The sequence below is a fragment of the Leptonychotes weddellii genome, chromosome 8, assembly GCF_054177405.1.
Source record: "Leptonychotes weddellii isolate Sample4059 chromosome 8, ASM5417740v2, whole genome shotgun sequence".
Lineage (NCBI taxonomy): Eukaryota > Metazoa > Chordata > Mammalia > Carnivora > Phocidae > Leptonychotes > Leptonychotes weddellii.
This window is the reverse complement of record NC_138376.1, coordinates 28,157,005-28,179,227: the sequence shown is the minus strand read 5'-3', so window position 1 is coordinate 28,179,227 and position 22,223 is coordinate 28,157,005. Positions and strand designations below refer to the sequence as shown.

Here is a 22,223-nt window from a genome sequence, read left to right as displayed (position 1 = left end):
AGAAGTGAACTTCCTTAATCAGACAAGGGGTTCCCCAACAGGGAACATCAAACAATGGTGAAAAACTGAAAGCTTTCTGTTTCAGAACAAAATAAAACAAGTAAAACTGTTATTACGACATTTATACATCTATTCAAGTATATACAAGACAGCCCAGTCAGTGCACTTAAAAAAAAGTGAAACAGGGGTGCCTGGGTGGTTCAGTCGTTAAGCGACTGCCTTCAGCTCAGGTCATGATCCCAGGGTCCTGGGATCAAGCTCCACATCAGACTCCCTGCTCCGCGGGAAGCCTGCTTCTCCCTCTCCCACTCCCCCTGCTTGTGTTCCTTCTCTCGCTTTGTCTCTGTCAAATAAATAAATAAAATCTTTAAAAAAAAAAAAGTGAAACAAGTAAAAGGTACAAGAATTTAAAAGACAGAAGTAAACTAATTCACAGAGTAAACGATTATATAAATAGAAAATATGTGCAAGAAACTATTCTGAGGGGCACCTGGGTGGCTCAGCAGGTTAAACATCTGCCTTCAGCTCAGGTCATGATCTCTGCGTCCTAGGATTGAGCCCAGGATCCGGCTTCCTGCTCAGCAGGGAGTCTGCCTCTCTCTCTCTCTCTCTGCCCGGCCCCGTCCCTCCCCACCACTCGTTCTCTCTCTCAAATAAATAAAATCTTAAAAAAAAAAACTATTCTGAAAACTGTAAAATGTAGTTGATAAAATTTTAAGAAAACCTAAATAAATGAAGATACCATGTTTATGGCTGAAAAATGCAATAAAAAATTCTTCCCAAATCTAAAATTATCAATGCAATCCCAATCAAAATTCCAATCAATTTTTATAAGAAAATTAACAAACTGATTCTAAAATCTATGTGGAAATTCAAATAACCAAAAACAGCCAAATCAATCTTGAAGAAAAACAAAGCTTACTCTATCAGATATCAAAACTCTCTGTAGACTGTAAAACTATAGTAACTAAACAGTTGGGTACTAGAACAAGGAGAGACAAACTAATATATTAGAATAGAAAATCCAGAACAAGACCACATGTATGGACATTTGATTTATAAGGAAGGTGTTACTGCACAGCAGTCAGGGAAAGAGGATTTTTCTTTCAATAAATAAATGGTGTTGGCCCATTAAATGTCTATACGGAATAAAATGAACCTCATATCATACAAACAAATTAGTTTCAGGTGGATTACAGATCTAACTGTGAAAGACAAAACAATAGAGCTCAAAAATGGCAACAGAAGAAAAATGCCCTCCTGTCCTCTAAATAGAGAAAGATTTCTTAGAAGTCATAAAGCACTAACCATAAAGAATTACTACACTGGAATACACTAAAATTGTCTTTTCATTCGTAAGAAAATCTCTTCATTGACAGAGAGAAGAGAGTAGATTAAGAAAAACTATCCACAGCACACATAACTTAAAATACAGAATGTATAAGAACTCCTACAATTCAATGAGGAAAAGACAAACCAAAAGGCCAAAGCCTTTTTATTTTTAAGTTTTTTTATGCTTCAAAAAAGTATTTTTAATTTTGAAAAATAATGCAGTAATCAGGGAAATGTAAATTAAAACCGTAATAATATTAGATAACATGACTCTATCAGAGAATAATATCAAAAAGAACCACAATACCAAGTCTCAACAAGAATATGAAGCAACCAGAACCCATATGGTATAATTTTGAAAAGTAATTTGTCATCATCTATTCAAATAGGCAATACAGAAACTTCTATCTTCGCACAGGTCTTAGCACTCCTAGTTATACACCCAAAAAAATACATGCTCAGGTACAATACAAGATATGTACACAAAATATTCATAACAAACAACCCAAATGTCCTTCAACATTAGAATGGGTAAATACACTGGCATGTTCCTACAATGGAATAGTATACATAATGAAAATGAATGAAACACACTACATCCAACAATGTAGATATATCTCCAAATACTGCTTAAAAGAAATCAGACTTGAGAGAGGGTACAAAATGGGCTTCTGCGATACAGCCAATGATCTATTTTGTGTTCTGGGCAGGGGTTGCACAAGAATTCAGTTTGTGACAGTACACTGAGATGTACACATCAGTGGTGTACAATTTTCTGTATATATGCTATATATATTTAATTTCACACACAAAAAATGAAAGAAGATGAAGACTTCCACTTTTGACCAAGACAGAGTTACAAGAACGAAATTTACCCTTCCACCTCAAACAACAACAAACATAAACAAAACACATGAAACAAAGGTTCTCAAGAAAATAAAGATGATCAGAAGTGAAAGTCACATTAGAAAATGAAGGTCACTGATCAGTGAGAGACCATAAACAAATAAAATGAGCTTCTGATTTCTCCATTTTACTGAAAGGAGAGTGTACTCAGGCCACAGCCAAGGACCTAAGAACTAAGAGGGCCAAGGGAGCTAGAGTCTTCAGGGTAGTAACAAGAAAGGAGACAGCTACACAGAGAACTCTGAAGATCTGCAGAGGGTCCTCTTTGAATATTTAGCTGAGTACTTATCACTGTGTTCATGTGAGGAAGAGATAAGAACCACAAAAGGGGGCGCCTGGGTGGCTCAGTCATTAAGCTTCTGCCTTCAGCTCAGGTCATGATCCCAGGGTCCTAGGATCGGGCTCCCTGCTCAGCAGGAAGCCTGCTTCTCCCTCTCCCACTCCGCCAGCTTGTGTTCCTGCTCTCGCTCTCTGTCAAATAAATAAATAAAATCTTCAAAAAAAAAAAAAAAAAGAACCACAAAAGGATTAGAGGGAACAACAGCTATTGCTCACACAGGCCTGGAACAGTGTCAGCTCCCAGCAGTCAGAATGGAAACCTCAAAATTCATAGGACAGTGCTTAGAAAGGTTTTGGATCAGTAGTGGAGTAAGTGAACTTTAAATTAAATGCTGATCTGGTACAGCCTAAAAAACAGCTTAAAAGATGTGAAATGATCAAACTCTTTCAAAGAAACTGAACTGCACTCAAAGCAAAGCTCAAGAATATTTGTAAGAAAACAAAATATCCGTCATCGAACCAGGTAAAATTAATAATGTCTGGTATTATAATCAAAAATTACAATAAGCATGCAAAGAACAGGAAAATGATCCAGAAACAGTAAAAATCAAAGCACTCAAAACAAATCCAGAATTGATGCAGATGATAGAATCAGTAGCTGACAACAATAAAACAATTATTACAACTGCATTCTATGGGGAGCCTGGGTAGCTCAGTTGGTTGAACTTGACCTTGTTCATGAGTTCAAGCCCCACGTCGTTTTTAAAAAAAAAATTAAAACAATTACTACAACTGTATTCTCTTTTGTTCAAAAAGTTAAGTAGGGGCTTGAAAGATATAAAGATGAACCAAATTTAACTCCTAGTGATGTAAACTACATGGTCCTGAGATGAAAAATATACTGGGTAGAATTACAGCAGAGCACACTGCAGAAGAAAAGATAAATAATCTTGAAGACCTAGCAAAAGTAAATACAAAGAAAGAGGGGGAAAATGAAGAAAGAAAAAGAACAAAGATACATGTAAAAAAAACTTCAAAAGCCTTAATATATATGTAACTGGAGTCTATGAAAGGACAGGAGGGAAACAAATATATTTGAGGAAATAAGAGAAGGAACATTTAAAAATTTTATTAAAATTATAAACCTGTCGCTCTAAAAAGCTCAAAGAACCAAACTCAAAAAATATAAAGAACACTACACCAAGATATATAATAACAAAATTGCTTAAAACCAGTGGTAACAAAAAAAAAATCTTACAAGTAACCAGAAAAAAAAAGACCCAGAAGAAAGAAAAAACAGATTTCTCACTGGAAACAACTCAAGTAAAAGGCTTGAGAAGCAGTATCTCTAGAGCACTAGAAGAAAAAACGGTCAATCTAGAATTCAATACTCAGCAAAAATTTCCAAAATGAAGGAAAAATAGACCTTTTCATACATATAAAAAAAATGAAGGAATTTCACACCAGAAGACCACCAAAAAAAAAAAAGAAGTTAAAGTAAGCATTTCAAGCAGTAAGAAAATGACATCAAATGGAAATACAGACCTACACAAAAGAATAAAGAGCATGGAACGATGACTATGTGAATAAACTTTTTTTTTTTTTTAAGATTTTATTTATTTAACAGAGAGAGAGAGCACAAGTAGGCAGAGGGGCAGGCAGAGGGAGAGGGAGAAGCAGGCTCTCCTCTGAGCAGGGAGCCCAAGTGGGGCTTGAACCCAGGACCCTGTGGGATCATGACCTGAGCCACCCAGGCGCCCCTAAACTTTTTTTGAATAAACTTTTTTTTCCCTAATTATTCACACCTCTTTGAAAAAATTTTAAAGCACAAACAACATACTATAGATTTTGTAACATATGAAGAAGTAAAAGTACACGGTTAACAATAACTCAAGTTCAAGAGATGAACAACAGAAGGTGCTTACACCATACATGAATTTTCTAATATCACTTTAAGGCAGACTACTGTAAGATGAAGATAAAAATAACCACTAAAATAACAATAAAAAGTTATTCCTGGCTGCCTTTTATCAGGCTGAGAAAGTTCCCCTCTTCTAGCTTATTGAGTATTTTTATCATCAAAGGGTGTTGGATTTTATCAAATGCTTTTTCTGACTCTACTGAGATGATCACGTGTTTTTTATTCTGATGTATTACTTAATTTCAGACGTTAAAACAGTATTACACTCCTGACATAATCCCATTTAGTCATGCTATATAATTCTTTTTACATGTTACTAGTATTTAGTTGATTTTTACAACCACATTCCAAAGAACTGTAACTATTTGGTTTTTTTGTGTATCTCTGGTTTTGATATCTAGGTAATACTGGCCTCATAAAATAAGAGTTGGGAAGTGCTCCTTCCTATTCTTTTTTTTCTTAAGGATTTATAAAGAATTGGTATTAATTATTTTTCTTTAATTCTTCTTTAGATAAATGTTTATCAATTTTGTTGATCCTTTCAAAGAACCAGCTTTTGGTTTCATTGATTTCCTCTACTATTTTCTATTATCTATTTCATTAACTTCTACTCTAATCTTTGTTTCCTTCTTTCCTTTTGCTTTAGGTTTAGTTTGCTCTTTTTCCACTGTCTTAAGTGGGAAGGCTAGAGTACTGACTTGAGAGAGCTCTGTTCTCTCTTAGTATAGCATTTATACCTATAAATTTCCCTATAAGCACTGTATCAGCTACATCCCATACACTGTGATATGTTGTATCTTCATTTTCATTCATCTCTAAGTATTTTCTGATTTCCCTTTTAATTTCCTCTTTACCCACTGGTTATTTAGGAGTGTGTTGTTTAATTTCCATATACTGGTGAATTTCCCAAATTTCTTCCTGCCATTGACCTCTAATGTCACTCCATATGATAAGGAAATATAATTTGTATGATTTCTAGCCTTTTAAACTTAGTAGGGTTTGTTTTACCACCTAGCTTAAGGTCTATCCTGGAGAAACCCATGTGCACTTGAGAATAATGTATATTCTACTATTTGCTGAAGTATTCTATAGATGTCTGGTAGCTCTAATTGGTGTACAGTGTTGTTCAAGTCTTCTGTTTCCTGGTTTACCTTCTGTCTAGTTGTTCTAAACATCACTGAAACTGAGGTTTTGAAGTTTTCCAATTTCTATTTCTCCCTTCCTTCCTGTCAGTTTTGCTTCATGTATTTTAGTGCTCTATTATGTGGAAATAACAGAAATGTCCAAAAACTAATAAATGGATAAACAAAATATATATATATCCATACGGTAGAATATCTGGCCATAAAAAGGAAGCAAGCATCATGCATGCTACAACGCAGAGGAACCTTATAAACAGTATACCAAGTTAAAGAAGCCGGTTACAAAAAGAGCAGATACAATGATTCATTTCTATGAATCTTTTTAATGAATTTCCAGAAGAGGGAAATCTGTAGAGACAGGCAAGAACTGCAGGGGAGGGAAGAAGATGAGTTGGTAGGGAGTGAGAACTAAAGCATACATAGCTCTATTTGTGGTGATGCAAACATTTGCTTGGTTGCTGTAACACTTTGACTGTTTTCCAGAATTCTGACAAAGTCAGTTCTGACAATTTCTTGCTTGTTTTTCAATGTTTCTGGAGAGGGACAAGTGTTTAGCGTTGCCTGCTCCATCATTTAGGCTAAAGTCACTCCTGGGTTTACTTTTAAGATATTAAGCTGGGAGGGACGATCAAGAAAGTTTAAGCTGTTTCAAAATAAAAAGTGAACTCAGAATAACTTCTGCTATTCTATATGTTGATGTTTAAATTCTCAGATCAACAAGAACTCCAGAATACCAGGACTACACTTACCTTAAAAGGAAATAAACTGATAAAACAATGTCTCCTTGTGAATCAGCAAAATAATCTCAAGGTATTAATTTAGCCATACTACTCGTGCTTTGGGTACCTTTTACTATGAGTATTTCCTGAAACTTACTATTAACGATAATAATACATGTCAACTACATTTGTGAAATCTTTTTTTTTTTTTAAGATTTTATTTATTCATTTGAGACAGAGAGACAGAGAGAGAGAGAGAGAATGAGCAGAGGAGAGGCAGAGGGAGAAGCAGGCTCCCTGCTGAGCAGGGATCCTGATGTGGGGTCCGATCCCAGGACCTTGGGATAATGACCTGAGCCGAAGGCAGATGCTTAACCATGTGAGCCACCCAGGCGCCCCGCGCCCCCACATTTGTGAAATCTTTTAAAGCATTCATAATCTAATTCATTCCATACAACAACCCAAGGAGATAGAATGACAGAGCAGGTATTACAAAAAAGGCAACTGTGTCTCAGAGGGGCATGCCTCTTTACACCACACCAGCAACCTATAACAGAGTCAGAAGGAGAGCCAATGGAAGCTCATGCTCTTCCATTCAACGTGCACCCCTCCTCTATGGATGCCCGAAAGTCCAAATATGAGCAATCAGAGATACTCATTTAAACATCTCAAATTCAGTAACAGTTAACATCGTTAGGGACTCAAACTGAGGTGTTGTTTATTGTAAAACCAAAAAGCAAAAACACATATTCATAAGCTGTTAACAGGGAAAGTATTTATAAATGCCCATGTGTACACTCTCATTCAAAATTACTAATTCCAGACTGATTGTAGCAAAGCAATGCTTGTGTTGTCAGCTGGGATATGAATACAAAAGGAATTAAAATGATTCTTGCTATTATGTGCAGTTTCATGTACTTTTTAAATTCCTGCTTTATCCTATCTAAAACTAAGAAGTGAGTGCCAAATGCAAGCAGTAACATAACAAACTACAAGGCTTAGTTGTTCAAATGAAGTATCATGAGAGGTACCCTAAAGATGATGAATGGAACATGTCTTAACATGCCAAATCATTTCACTTTTCTAACAGAGCTGCAAAAGTAATCAGAAAAAAAATCAAATCACTGCTTAAAATATACAGTGTAGCTTCTAAAAATGAAGCATAGGTTTGAAAATACTAAAAATATATATTATACAACAAAGGTTATATCAACAAACAAGAATACATTTTCTATTTTTTCCAAGTCTAGCTGGTTATTGAATGATGGTTCAAATCAAATATACTCTAGCCAGCAGGCAAGTATTATTTATATAGCAGTAATGCCCTGTAGTAAATTCCAGATTCACCAAGAGGGGCCCATAGTCCAATATCAGGGACACCGGATATCAAAGGCATTCATTATTTTCTTCTCACCTTCCTATGCCTTTCTTCACTGTAACACAAGAAAGAAGTTCAATGCCTGAGCTTCTCAGACTGACCTCTCTTCTTGTGTGGCAAATACTGTTGGTTACATACCCAATCTTCACCTACTTCATATCCTCTTCACTCACAAAACCCCCATTTTCTTTTGGTGACCCTGGGCATAGCACCAGGGGAGAAATCAAGATTGGTCTACCAGTATGGCATCCATTGTTCCTCTCTGCCAACAACTGACATGAATATGGTTATGTGACTCAGTTCTGGCAAATGAAATATGAAGGGAGGTTTCTGGAGCTACAAGGTGGCAGAAGAGTTCCCGGGAAAAGTTTTATTCCCTAATAATATAAAAGACACAGCAGAAAAAGAGGTTCCTTTTTTCTCCTTCTCCTTCCTCCCTGCTTCAGATGTCCTCACATGAAGGGGCACACCTGGAGATGCTATTGCCATTTTATAACCAAAATGGAAAGGGAACTGCGGAGCTAGAAAACCCACCCTGGAACTGGAGATTCCACACTTTTTGTTAAGTGAAATAATAAATGTCTGTGCAGTTTAAGCCCAAGCTACTCAAAGGATGGCCCATGGACTGCTGCTAGTCTGCAAAGTGTGTGTTTTTAGCCCACAACAACAATAATGCCTGAGAGCAGGCATTCAGAAACTTTATAGCAATTTTATATTCCAACATTTTTACTGTATTTTACAAAATAAAACTCTGCAATGAATTGAAACTAAAAAAAATAAAACAAAACAATTGGTCCTTCACCACACTGTGGAAAAGCATTTGTCTAAGCCACTTTTAGTTGGGTGTTAAGTTACTTGCAACCAAAACCATCCAGGGACTCAGCAACATCCAAGAGAAAGAGGTGTGTGCAAGTCCTCTTATAGCCTCACACATTTTAAGAGTAACGTTTCTGCAAATAACACACCAGGTGATATTAAACAAAAATAGAAATGAGTATCATTTGGAGAACTGCATTCTGGTCTCTCATGTAATCATTTATTCCTAAGGATCCCAGAGCACTATGGAAAAGGGAAGACATGTAAGAAAACTCAATGCATATACAATCCAAATGACATGAAAAATTAAGCCCTAAAAGAATAAAGCACAGATGACTGAATCATTATGCATTCCTACTGATGCGATAATTACACAACTGCATTTCAGACATTAATTCTCTTTAGAATATAATATTATCTAACTTCATTAAACTAGCTCAGAGCTCAGTTGAGCTGATCCATTACAGTATCAGACTGAGTCATGTGACATTCAAACTTGCCAGGCTGGCTTTAAATAAAGTTAAACAATTCATAATGTAAAAATGGTTTTTCTGTTTTTTTACTCAACGATTTGTTTTATTATAGTACATGAGCTGGGACTGATGGGAAGGAGTAGCTGTACTGGGCAACCACTGCCCTTATCAGCATCAGATGCCCATCCCGATGGCCATGAATGTGCCAAATGTGCCGCCACTCTGCATCGTGGTTTTCCCGATGCCGCCCATCAGCTCCCGACCCCACATCCCGATCCTGAGACAGGAAAAGGTGCCCAAGAGCACCCCGGCCGCCATGCCCACTGCACAGCCCATCACAAAGTCCATCTTCACGCGGTCGAAGCAGCTCGGCTGGGACTGTCCGTAGGGCCCCAAGGCCACCGGCATCTCATTCGCAGCTTCGGTCGCTCGCAAAAATGTTTTTTAATGCATCTATTAAAACTTTTGCTAAACGTAATATCCAGAAACTTTAATCATACTCTGAGATAAAGAAGCAGATATACATATAAAAAATTTATAGCTGTAGACTTAGAAAAGTACTTACCAGGAAGATGTAATATACAAGAGACCTTAACTTATGGTTCCACCTTATGGGTTTTTTTTTTTTTCTATTTAGTAAATTAGGAAAGTGTGTAGGAAAAAAGAGTCTATGAATGCCTTCTTAGGACAGTCAAAAATGACAGATGAGAACATACAAGTAGAAATCTCAACACAATGAAAAGCCCAACTGCACTTGCGATAGCATGACTCTACAAATGTGTGTGCAAAGACCACTTGTTTTTCAAAAGGCTATATGTGATTTTCTCCAAGAATAACATATTCTGTAATCAGAAGCTACAAGAGCTTGTCCCAAAATTATGGGTATAGTTAACAAACAACTGCCTAAAAAGATCCACTCTCGTTGATTAAATGCTTAACTACCAAACAAGCAAACCTTATTTTTTGGCAAAAAAAAATGTATATGTGGTATACTTATGAAATCTGCATCTTACACCAAATAAAGTTCTCCAATCTAAAGAGAAGCAAAACTAAAAACCAGTTTTATATTTAAATTGCCTTGGACTTGAAATATGCCACAGATAAGATTCTGTCATCAAGAAATACAATCTAAGGTGAGTTTTTTCTTTTTATCATAAGTTCGTTACCAACACCAGAAGTCCCAATTTGATTATGTCTTTTCTCGTAATATACATTAAGGTTACTTAACATGTTTAAAAGATATGTATTTCTTTTAATAATCCTGATATAAAGCAAATGCTTTAGTTGGAACAAAGTACTAATGATTTTTATTTTAAAGAAAGTTATGAGTACATATGTAATATAAAATTCTTACACATGCCAAAAATAACAAATGCATTTCTTTTAACTGAGAAGCAACTCTCATGTACTTTTACGAGAGAATTACTTCCATTACTCTGCAATTTCACTGCTTCCCAACTGTACAAAATGTATACCTAGATGACATTTAAAAGAAAGGGGGCTGTTTCACCATATCACCACACTTCCTACCTCATTAGAACACTCCTCATACTTTATAATGTCCATTAATTAAGTTACCAGATTAAAGAACAGAAGCATAATGTACAACCAAGAACTTCTTGATTACAACATCCATAACATGAAATTCTTACTTGTAACATACACATGGATATTCGTATGCACATACACAAAGCCATCTTAAGTTTTTTTTAAGGTAGTGGCTTTACTGACCAAAAGTGTGCTGAACCTAAAACAACTCTAAAAAATAAAGTCTTTAAAAAAAAAAAAAAAAAACGAAAACAGAACATTTGCTCGGTTGCTTCTGCTCAGAATTATACACTTTTCCCCCCTTTTTCTTTTTTTTTTTTAAACAAATAAACCATATGCCCAGGGCGCCTGGGTGGCTCAGTTGGTTGGGCGACTGCCTTCGGCTCAGGTCATGATCCTGGAGTCCTGGGATTGAGTCCCACATCGGGCTCCCTGCTCAGCAGGGAGTCTGCTTCTCCCTCTGACCCTCTTCCCTCTCCTGCTCTCTGTCTCTCATTCTCTCTCTCTCAAATAAATAAATAAAATCTTTAAAAAAAAAAAAAAAAACCATATGCCCAATTAAGTGCTGTCTTTTCAACAAGCAATCTCACGGAAGTTGTTCTAAACACTGAAGCAGTTACTCAAAAACAGTGTTAGAATTCTTCAAAACTGTCTTCAGATCTACACTTACAAACCATAAGAAGGAATTAACATATGTGAAGGCCAACTGCAAACCAAGCACAGAGACTATTCACTTATTCTCATACCAAACCTGCAAGGTGGATATGCTCTTGGTTTTAGAAATAAGGAAACCAAGGTCAGTCAAGTCCTGTGGCTGCAAAGTCCCTGGACACACCTCTGGTTCCTTTCATTGTTCTATAGTTACCTCAATAGAGAACTTAAGTATTCAATTTGATGGTCATCAACTCTCTTTCCAATCTTGTCTCAAACATTTATCATACCCCATCCCCCAAAGACCTATCCAAGCTCCAAGAAATGATCAGCCAATAAAGAGCAGTCAAAGCAATGTTCTTCAGTACCTGAAGACCGACCCAAGAAAGAGACACCAAGACATCCTGCGCAGCAATGGCACTGCTGGAATAATTAAAGAAGCTCAAAGCAAGAACTCTGAAAAACAACCATGTGTATGTCTGTTTTAGAAGGCTTGTAAAGGGACGCCTGGGTGGCTCAGTCAGTTAAGCGTCTGCCTTAGGCTCAGGTCATGATCCCAGGGTCCTGGGATCAAGTCCCACGTCTGGCTCCCTGCTCAGCAAGGAGCCTGCTTCTCCCTCTCCCTCTGCCCCTCCACACCAACCCTGTGCTCTCTCTAGCTCTCTCTCTCAAATGAATAAAATCTTTAAAAAATAAAAAAAGTAGAAGGCTTGTAAAAACAAAGATTTACTTGTATCCCAAAAATGGAATTTGAAGGTGAAGGGAAAACAAAGATGTAGTCAAAATTCCTTCCCAAAAATTCACATGTGGATTTGGAAACTACTACTATCTGGAAGAGCTGAAATGAATGAGCCATAATAAATGTTCCCCATGCAACAGCAGCTTGAAGAACCCACTGATAATTTTTTTTCTCCATTCACATCTATTAGAAAAATGCTGAGTGACATCACTGCATACTTGAATGACTCTACTAATTTGCTTGTTGATAATTTTGCCTTCCCAAATAATATTCAGAGTAGGAGATAAATGGTACAAATGAGAGACTTTCACAGGTATCGTGTTCTACAGCCTGAAGCCACACTGGAATTTTATTCTAGCAATCTCTCAAAGGATATGAAACCTTACCCCATGCAATACTTTTGTGAATCAAGACATACTTCATTTTCAACCATTTCTAAAGCCCTGATTGGTCCCAACAATATCAAAATCAGACCAAACAACCGTCCACTTCTATGTGATCAGATTCAAAATTAACCTCCATTACAAAAGCTACATACACATATACCAGAACTCTAGACATCCTTCTACCTACACAAGTTCTTAAGGCCCTGGAGCTCTTAGTCATCCAAATTTTCTTCACGATGACTGACTGTAATCTTTAGAACCTCTAACTAAGGGTTCCCAGGCCCGGAAAACCTCCAGAACATCAAGAATTACCTGGGTGGGCGGAGAAAGTGGACAATAAAGGGGATATACCATTTAGGTATGGGATATACCATTTATCTTTAATAAAACTCCCTGCTCAGCGGGAAGCCTGCTTCGCCCTCTCCCACTCCCCTGCTTGCGTTCCCTCTCTCGCTGTGTCTCTCTCTGTCAAATAAATAAATAAAATCTTCAGAAGTAAATTTTTTTTTTAAGATTTTATTTATTTATTTGAGGAAGAGAGTGAGCCCATGCATGCACACGTGCAGGGAGAGGAGCAAACGGAGAGGGACAAGCAGACCCCCGCTGATCTCAGAACCCAAGACAGGGTTTGATCCCAGGACCCTGAGATCATGACCTACGCAGAAGTCAGATGCTTAACCAACTGAGCCACCGAGGCACCCCCCCCACCCCCACAGGATAGATTTCTAAAGACTTAACTATTTAAGAACATTTGGCAAATTAAACTCATTTGTAATCTAAGTATTTTCCATACTGTCAACAGAAAAAAAAAAGAGAGAGAGATAGGGAAGGGGGGGATGGAGAAATTAAGAACAGAAAAATCCAATTCTTCACAGTGACAAAAAATACTGCTGATACAATGGGATAAAATTACCCTACCATGCCTTCACCCTCCAGACATGCTTTCGTCCACTACTTATACTATTTGTGACTCACATTATTGATTTATTAACTGGGACTGTAATATAATCATCCACTGGGTAGTGCTAGTGAAACATTAAACAACCACTGAGGGACCCCTGGGTGGCTCAGTCGGTTGAGCATCTGTCTTCAGCTCGGGTCATGATCCCGGGGTCCTGGGATGGAGTCCTGTATCAGGCTCCTTGCTCGGCAGGGAGCCTGCTCCTCCCTCTTGCCTGCATTCCCCCTGCTTGTGTGCACACGCGCTCTCTCTCTCTGACAATTCAAAAAAAAAAAACTATCTTTAATAAAACCACTGTTTAAAAAATAAAAACAAAGGGGTGCCTGGGTGGCTCAGTCGGTTAAGTGTCTGCCTTCGGCTCAGGTCATGATCCGAGGGTCCTGGGATAGAGCCCCACATCAGGGTCCTTGCTCAGCAGGGAGCCTACTTCTCCCTCTCCTGCTACCCGTTTGTGTGCGCTCTCTCTCTGTCAAATAAATAAAATCTTTTTAAAAATTAAATTAAAATTAAAAAACAACAAAAAACAAAAACAAAGGGCACCTGGGCGACTCAGTCGTTAAGTGTCTGCCTTCGGCTCAGGTCATGATCCCAGGGTCCTGGAATGGAGCCCCGCATCGGACTCCCTGCTCAGCGGGAAGCCTGCTTCACCCTCTCCCACTCCCCTGCTTGCGTTCCCCTCTGTCAAATAAATAAATAAAATCTTTAAAAACAAAACAAACAAAAACACAACCACTGAAATGTCCTGAGCAGAAGTAAATGTTTATGGGGGAAAAAAAATTTCCCTGAGTCTCACAATGAACAAATATAAAGAGAGACAGGGGATTTCTCCTAAGAAATCCCAAGAGAACTGGCCAACTCCTTGTTCTTCATCTTTTTTTTTTTTTAAGTGACAATACTTTTATTTTTTGTAAGATTTTATTATTTTTAACTAATATCTATGCCCAACGTGGGGCTCGAGCTCACAACCCCGAGATCAAGAGTCGCGTGCTCTACCAACTGAGCCAGCCAGGCTCCCCTCCTGTTCTTCATCTTTGTATAAAGTCCAGCCCAAGAACTGGGATGATCTAGTCCTGGCCCTCATCTCTAATGTCAAAAAGGAGGGTAAAAATAAACTCTCCATGCTAAACGAATGAGGATGGGGCTGGTGCACAGACCAGTGAGGTTTGGGGTCTCTGGATTAGACAGGAGTTACAGTCATTTCTGCATTCCTCCTCCAGTGGACAAGTATAGCAGCAGGGACTGACCCCTACGACTGGAAAACGTACCTTAGAATGCAATGCTTCATTCAGGCATCAGAGGAACCCCGAGGCCTGAAAGCCCTGACCTTAACAAGTATTCCATCCTTGGGCAAAGGGAAAGGCTATTTCATGCTTCTGATTTGATCACTGCACACCACCCCCCATCCCCTCCCACCTCACCAATAAACAGAAGCTGAAGAGCCTAAGGTTAAGTGCTTACTGGCCACTCCATACTGTAAGAGAGGAAACAAGAAACCACTCCTAGTCTGAACAACTTTAAACATGTTTACTTGATTCAGCATTATTAAACCCAAGGCCATTGTTGGTCCTTTCTATTTCAGGAGCAGCTGGATCACTTTAATGACAGACACAAAGAGTAAAATTTTTGTTAACATTGGCCCTAAAGTAAAATTCCCTCCACCAGCCCCATTTCCAGGGACCTAACCACACAACTGCCCTGTCACTGAAAAGCGCCCTAATGTCATAGCTACCTATCTCTACATTGACCATGCTCTAGAGAAACTGGAAAATTCAATATTGGGGACATTTTGCTGCAATACCAGTGAAATTAAACTGACTATTAGGAAGTAAAAATAACAAAACTGTCCTGATGCTGACCACTTGCTAAGCCCTGGTACTACCCCAGTGACCTGTAGTCCTCATGTGATTATATGGGGATCTTTTTGAACTTCTTGTACTTTTTAACCATATACTATCACCCAGAGGAATAATTTTTTTTTAAGTACATCTGTTGAAATTCTAAATACAGTCTTCAACTCCACTCCTGCCTCAACTCCCATCCCTGCAGTCCTTGCTTTCTCAACACCAAATTTTTCTATTCACACCCTAAGCAGCCAGTCCTATCTCTCGCTGGCCTAAGCAGAAAGGTAGAAGAGGCAATCAAATCTAGATCTCTGGCATGACTTTACAGGACATTAATAATGACCCTGACAGTCTGACCAACCACCCATCAGCTCTGTAATATAAAGGCCATTATAATCTCAGCCCTCCCTTACAGACTCCTCTATGATGTACTAACATACAACACTGGGGTATCTAATAATGAACTTTTCTTTTTTTAAAGATTTTATTTATTTGACAGAGACACAGCAAGAGAGGGAACAGAAGCAGGGAGTGGGAGAGGGAGAAACAGGCTTCCCACCGAGCAGGGAGTCCGATGTGGGACTCGATCCCAGGACCCTGGGACCATGACCTGAGCTGAAGGCAGACGCTTAACTACTGAGCCACCCAGGTGCCCTAATAATGAACTTTTCAAAATACATATGATGGAACAGTAATTTATGATCTAGAACTATATAGCTTAAAAAAAAAAAAAAAACCTTCCATTATTAAATATATACTTCATGGAAGATGTTTATAAAGAATAAAACATTCCTGAAAAACTAAACTCTGAATCAGTGATTTTAGGCAATATTTTCTCAAAACTTGTAATACAGACTTTTTAATTCCTTTTAAAATTTTTAGTTCAGAGAAGTTATCTCATCCTGGAGAACTTTTCCAGCTTGATCTTCAATTCCAAGTAGCTCATTCAGTCAACTCCGGAACATCTCTAGTGAAAAGATTCTCACTGAACTCCCTTAGCAAGTTATTCCATTGTCTGACTGACCTCACTGTCAGGTAAAATTTTAGCAGGAGATTAGAACATTTTTCTTTTTCAGTTCCACAACAAAGTAGTTTTTAGATCAAAAAGAATTGCTGCGGCATCCCTGCTGACACAATAGGATAATGCAAAGAAGAAAAGCACTGGTTAATACCATTCAGCTACTGTAGAGTTTATTTCTGAAGCTGTGAATATAGTTTTGAAATATGAAGCTTAAAAATATGAAGCTTAAACCCTGTAACATGGACAGCCAGAGTGTGTGGTTTTTGTTGCTACATTTTTTTAAATTAAATCCTTTAATGGCTATTTCATCCATTCACCTTTCTTTTAATACCAAGAAAGAGGAAAAGAAAAACATTTCATGTTAGTAAATGCTTTATTGACCTAACTCTTATCTGAACAAAAATGACCCATATCTTCACAACTTCTAAAAGCTTGTGGATTTTTTTAAGTCCAATATACAAAACATCACATGCAAAGATTTTGCTTTTAATCCTTAAAATACAGCCAGGCAGCTAGCACTAATGGTCTGGCCCCATGCATAGGCTACTACACAACCCCCTCAAAAAGTTCTAAGCCGACAACTTTCAGCTATCCTAAAGATAATACAATATTTAGTTCAAAAGAACTAAATATCAAAGATAGCTGGTTATATGTGCTCTTTAGTTTTCATACCCAAATTCACATTCTTAAAGGATCTATGTATCTATATAAAAAATGTGTTCTACCAATAATGAATTTACTATCATCCATATTAAGATAAAAAGCATGTTCATTCATCCACTTCATTTAGTTATTTGAATACTCTTAAAATATTCACTAAAAACAAGCAAAAAAAAGCTTCAGACCCACACACTTAAGTACCCGTGATTATGCAATTAATTCATTTAGTTGGGTTCTGGTACGTGGATATACCTATATATTTGTTAGTTACACACACACACAAAAAAACTCCTTTTAACTGCCGCAAGAAATCATCACCCCTAGTACGCAAATCCATGAGGGTATCAAATATAATAAAGGTGGTTGCATTCAACCCTCCCACTTTCTAAAATCAATCCCACCACCTGCACCTCCCCGAAAAAAAACCTCTTCTGCATTTGGAATGAAAATTAGCCTGTTTCTACTCCACCAAGAATCTATGAAACATCCTACCACACACAAAGATAATTTTGAGCAAACTGGCCCCAACCTGTTCTCTCTCTACCATCCTATCACTCCCCTTTGTAATTCCGCCCAGGTGTACTTTGTTAGGAACACAAAGGTCACACGGGTTTGAATGAAGAAAAGTTCTTCAGGCTGGTAGTCAACCACACATGGGCTGGGCATGATGGGATTCCCTCCGAAGCTCCTAACTCCCAACTGTGACCAACAAGGATGCCTGCTCCAGGCTCAACAATGCCAAATCAATCCAATCAAACCCTGTCTGTAGGATTAGTTCAAAGAGCTGAGAAAGGATTATCTGGAGCAGTTAGTGCTCCTGAAGCAAAAAGTGAGACACCTTCCTAGCTATTTAAGAACCTCATCAGGAAAACTGAAGATCGAGTACTACCTATGCAGTGAATGAAGCAAATTTCCCTCTATACCGCTCACTCCATCTCTGTGATTATCTAGTGTCTCTTCCTCACCACTCTGAGAAACCTAACCAATCAGATCAGTACAAATCCTTTTCAGAAAGTAAACTAATTCCCAACCTAACAGCCTGAAGTTGCTTCCTTTCTCGTATTTCTCCAGTTTCAAAAAAAATCTACACACAACCAAGAAGCAAGGAAATAATGAATTTTCATGGTAATCTGAGACTCATATTAAATTATCTACAGAATAACAAAGGAGAACGCTACACTGAAAAATTTTCCCCTCACAAACATAAGGAATATACCAAAGGAAGAAATGCTTCCAAATGAGAAGTGGTATGATTTGCCCATCCTCAAGATAATGAAAATCACAGCTTTATTCCCACTGAAGAAATGATGACACATTACCAAGAATGTCTTAAGGGGCACCTGCCTGGCTCAGTGAGAAGTGCTTGGGACTCTTGAATTCAGGATCGTGCGTTTAAGCCCCACGTTGGGTGTAGAAATTACTAAAAATAAATTTAAAAATAAACTTTTTTAAAAAGTCTTTAAAATATATCATTGAACACTTATACAAAATTCTCCAGTCCCCTTTTACGTGCATACATAAAGTGCTTGCATAAATATACAAACATTAAAACCCAGGATCCATGTGTCACTCAAGGAAATGATTGCTGCAGGCACAGAACTAATACATTTCTAGGGCTTCCACAATGGAGTAGGAATACTTTCAAAGCAAAGAACTTAATAAATATACATAAAAAATAACTAAACATCTAAAACAACTAACTTCAATAAGCCAATTTATATGTAGGTATATTTTAATCTCAGAAACAAGACAAAAAGAGGATGCAATGATCCCATTGCAAGCCAAAACGGACACACAGCTCTACACAATAATCTCCTCACATCATTATGTGCAGAAGAGGCTCACTGCTCTTTCTACCACACTCCAAACTGCCCTCTGCCTCTGCACTAAACAACATTAAGACACACCATAACTGACTGCTGTTCTTTACAGACCTTTAGGGGTTGATATGACTGACCAGAATTAAAACTGACTATCTCATTACCTCCTCAAAAGAACCACAGATCATTTCAGCTACGTGAACAAATATAAGAACTGCCGCACAGAGAGTATTTTCCAAAGATATAGCTTTTAATATATAAGAGGGACAGGATCCTTCCTTTTCTGTATTTTCTTCTATACATTATTCAGCACAGTCAAGAAGTATCTATTTTAAACCCTTCCTAGACTTGTTTTGCTATAATGCTGACAGAGATGCCTTCTCTTACCAATAACACAAACAAAAAGTTCTTTCGCCTATTCAGGAGCTACTAGTAACTCTACTTAGCTTATACCAAGAAATAATAAAGAATGGTGTATCTACGAAGTTAAAGGTAGAAACAAAGCATCCATAGGATTCTAAAACTAGTTTTCTACTCGGGATAACTAGTAACCTGAACTGATTGCATTTCTGCTGTGCATTCCCCATCAGTATATTAACACAATTCAAAACAATCAATATCCTTTATCTCCTTCCTCACCTTTTCCTATTAGTTTACATGTGCAAAATGAGCAATTTCCCAAATTTTCTAGTAGTAAAAAACTTCCTTTCAAATGAAACCTTACAGACAACATGAATATAAAATGAAAATAAGTGTTCTACAGTAAATGTATTTTCAAAGGTCAAATGTAAAGCCTTCAAATATTATAAAGTCAATTACCAAAAATACAAGGTTAATTTGATTAACATATACTGAAATCAAGGGTTATGAATAAGAATCATACATGCAACGCAAATATTATACAAACAGGAACTGACACATAGATGGAAATCAAGAAAATCCTGATTCACACATACACCTTGCTAACAGTAACAGATTGATTTTTATTTTAAACAGGTTACCTCAGAGCCTTGGGATGCTCTTTAAACAGATGGCAAAAAGAAAAGAACAAATTTTGAGATCTGCACAAAAATGACTTACTGTAATAGCAACAATGCATTAGTAGTTGCTAATATATTAAAACTGAGTTTACTTTTAAAATAAAATTCTTTTAAAAGATTTTATTTTTTAAGTAATCTCTACACCCAAAGTGGGGCTCAAACTCACAACCCTGAGATCAAGACTCACAAGCTCCTCCAACTGAGCTAGACAGGTGCCCCTAAAATAAAATTTTTTTTTAAGATATTTTTATTTATTTATTTGAAATAGAGAGCATGGGGGCGGGGGGAGGGGCAGAGGGAGAAGAAGAAGCAGGCTCCCCATTGAGCAGGAAGACCGATGCGGGGCTTGATCCCAGGACCTGGGATCATGACCTGAGCCAAAGGCAGACGCTTAACGACTGAGCCACCCAGGCGCCCCCAAAATAAAATTCTTAATAAATGTTTATGAAAGCCTTAAAAGCACCTCCACAGAACACTGAGCAACTATTTCAAATCACTATTCTAAGCCAGCTCTTACTACATTATAACATTTTAAGTTTAACCCACCTCCCAGGAACATCTCCAATTAGGCTGGGGTGAGGGGAGGGGTGTCTATTCTTTCTAAAATTAAAAATAGAATAATAGTAGGGGCACCTGGGTGGCTCAGTTCGTTGGGCGGCTGCCTTCGGCTTGGGTCATGATCCCGGAGTGCCGGGATCGAGTTCCGCATCAGGCTCCCTGCTCGGTAGGGAGTCTGCTTCTCCCTCTGACCCTACCCCCTCTTGTGCTCTCTCTTTCACTCTCTAATAAATAAAATAAAATCTTTAAAAAAATAAAAATAGAATAATGGTTACTTGAGCCTGAAATCCAACTATGTCTGGTAAATCAGTATAAACTGTTGTCCCTCATATTCAAAGATGAAACTGATGTCTGTGCCTCCAGTGAATCTACAGAGTCCACAAGATTAGCCATCTCACCTAAAGATACACCTAGCAAGTTTGAGGGGCTGGTCAACCCTACAGGTATCATCTCTGCCCCAATCACATAAGTCAAGTGCAACAAAGTGCAGCCAGCTGGCCAAGTCCAGGCTACACCACCTGATTTTTAATGATCAAAATCTAAGATGTTATGGATTGAACTGTGCCCCCATCCACCCCCAAATATTTTCAAGTCCTAACTCCCAATATCTCAGAATGTGACTTAATTTGGATACAGGGTCTTTACAGAGGTAATCAAGTTAAAATGAGGCAGTGACAGTGGGCACTAAAACAGTATGACTGGGAAATCTATACACAAAGACAGACATGTACCCAGAGTAGACAATGAAGAGACAGAAAGATGGCCACTTACAAGCCAATAAGAAAGGCTAGAAAAGATCCTTCCCTTACTAAGAAGCAACCGACCCTGTCGGTACCTTGATTTCTGACTTCTAGTCTACAGAACCCTGAAGCAATAAGTTTGTTATTTAAGCCACTCAAATTGTGGTACTTTCTTACAGCAGCCCTAGCAGATCAATACAAGTGGTTTTTACATTTTCAAGTGATTGGGAAAAAAAGTCAAAAAATATTATTTTGTAACATGTTAAAATTTTATGAATTCACATTTCAGTGTTGATAAGTATTATGTAATAATAATTACTCATCTCTGTATTGTCTATGACTGCTTCTGTGCTGCAATGGCAGAACTGAGAAGCTGCAACATAAGTCCCTAAAATATTTACTGTCTAGCTCTTTACAGAGAAGTTTCCTAATCTGAGAATAACTATTTGTCACAAAGCATCACACCACACAGTAAAGATGGACCCCAAGAAGGTCAATCTCTTACCATTTTCTGTTACCACTTTCTTACAGCTGCTCTTCAGAATCCTGCTTTTCTCCTGAAAATTAGCTATGTCATATCTACTTTCCAAGATTACTGTGTATACATCAAGTGAGTGCTAAATATAAATGCCTCATTAAGCAACAAAATATAATAAACATAAAAATTATAAAATTCCACCCACACAGAACATAAGCTGTAACAAACAATTTTAAGGTTAAAATCTTATATAATGGGACGCCTGGGTGGCTCAGTCAGTTAAGCATCTGCCTTCGGCTCAGGTCATGATCCCAGGGTCCTGGGATCGAGTCCCGCATCAGGCTCCTTGCTCAGCAGGGAGCCTGCTTCTCCCTCTGCCTGCTCTTCTGCCTGCTTGTGCACTTTCTCCCCCCTCCCCGGCAAATAAATATATAAATAAATCTTTAAAAAAAAAAAACTTACATACTCCTGGACCATGAACCTGATAAACCCACCAATGTTAGCAGAACTTATGTGACTGATAAAACTAGATAAAATACCTCATATAACTGTCAATGACAAATCCAAGAATTATAACCACATAAATGATTCCACTAAAATTCAATAAGCCTAGGGGCGCCTGGGTGGCTCAGTCGTTAAGTGTCTGCCTTCGGCTCAGGTCATGATCCCAGAGTCCTGGGATCGAGCCCTGCCATCAGGCTCCCTGCTCAGCGGGAAGCCTGCTTCTCCCTCTCCCACTCCCCCTGCTTGTGTTCCCTCTCTCGCTGTGTCTCCCTCTGTCAAATAAATAAATAAAATCTTAAAAAAAATAAAA

The 22,223-nt window shown here is 38.0% G+C and overlaps 1 protein-coding gene and 1 pseudogene across 3 annotated transcripts in view; both read right to left on the bottom strand.

Annotated features, from left to right (window-relative positions):
* Window positions 1–22,223, bottom strand: part of ZFAND3 (zinc finger AN1-type containing 3) — a 338,039-nt gene that overhangs the window by 252,762 nt on the left and 63,054 nt on the right. The window lies entirely within an intron of this gene.
* LOC145722803 (reactive oxygen species modulator 1 pseudogene) lies at window positions 1,194–13,861 on the bottom strand (annotated as a pseudogene).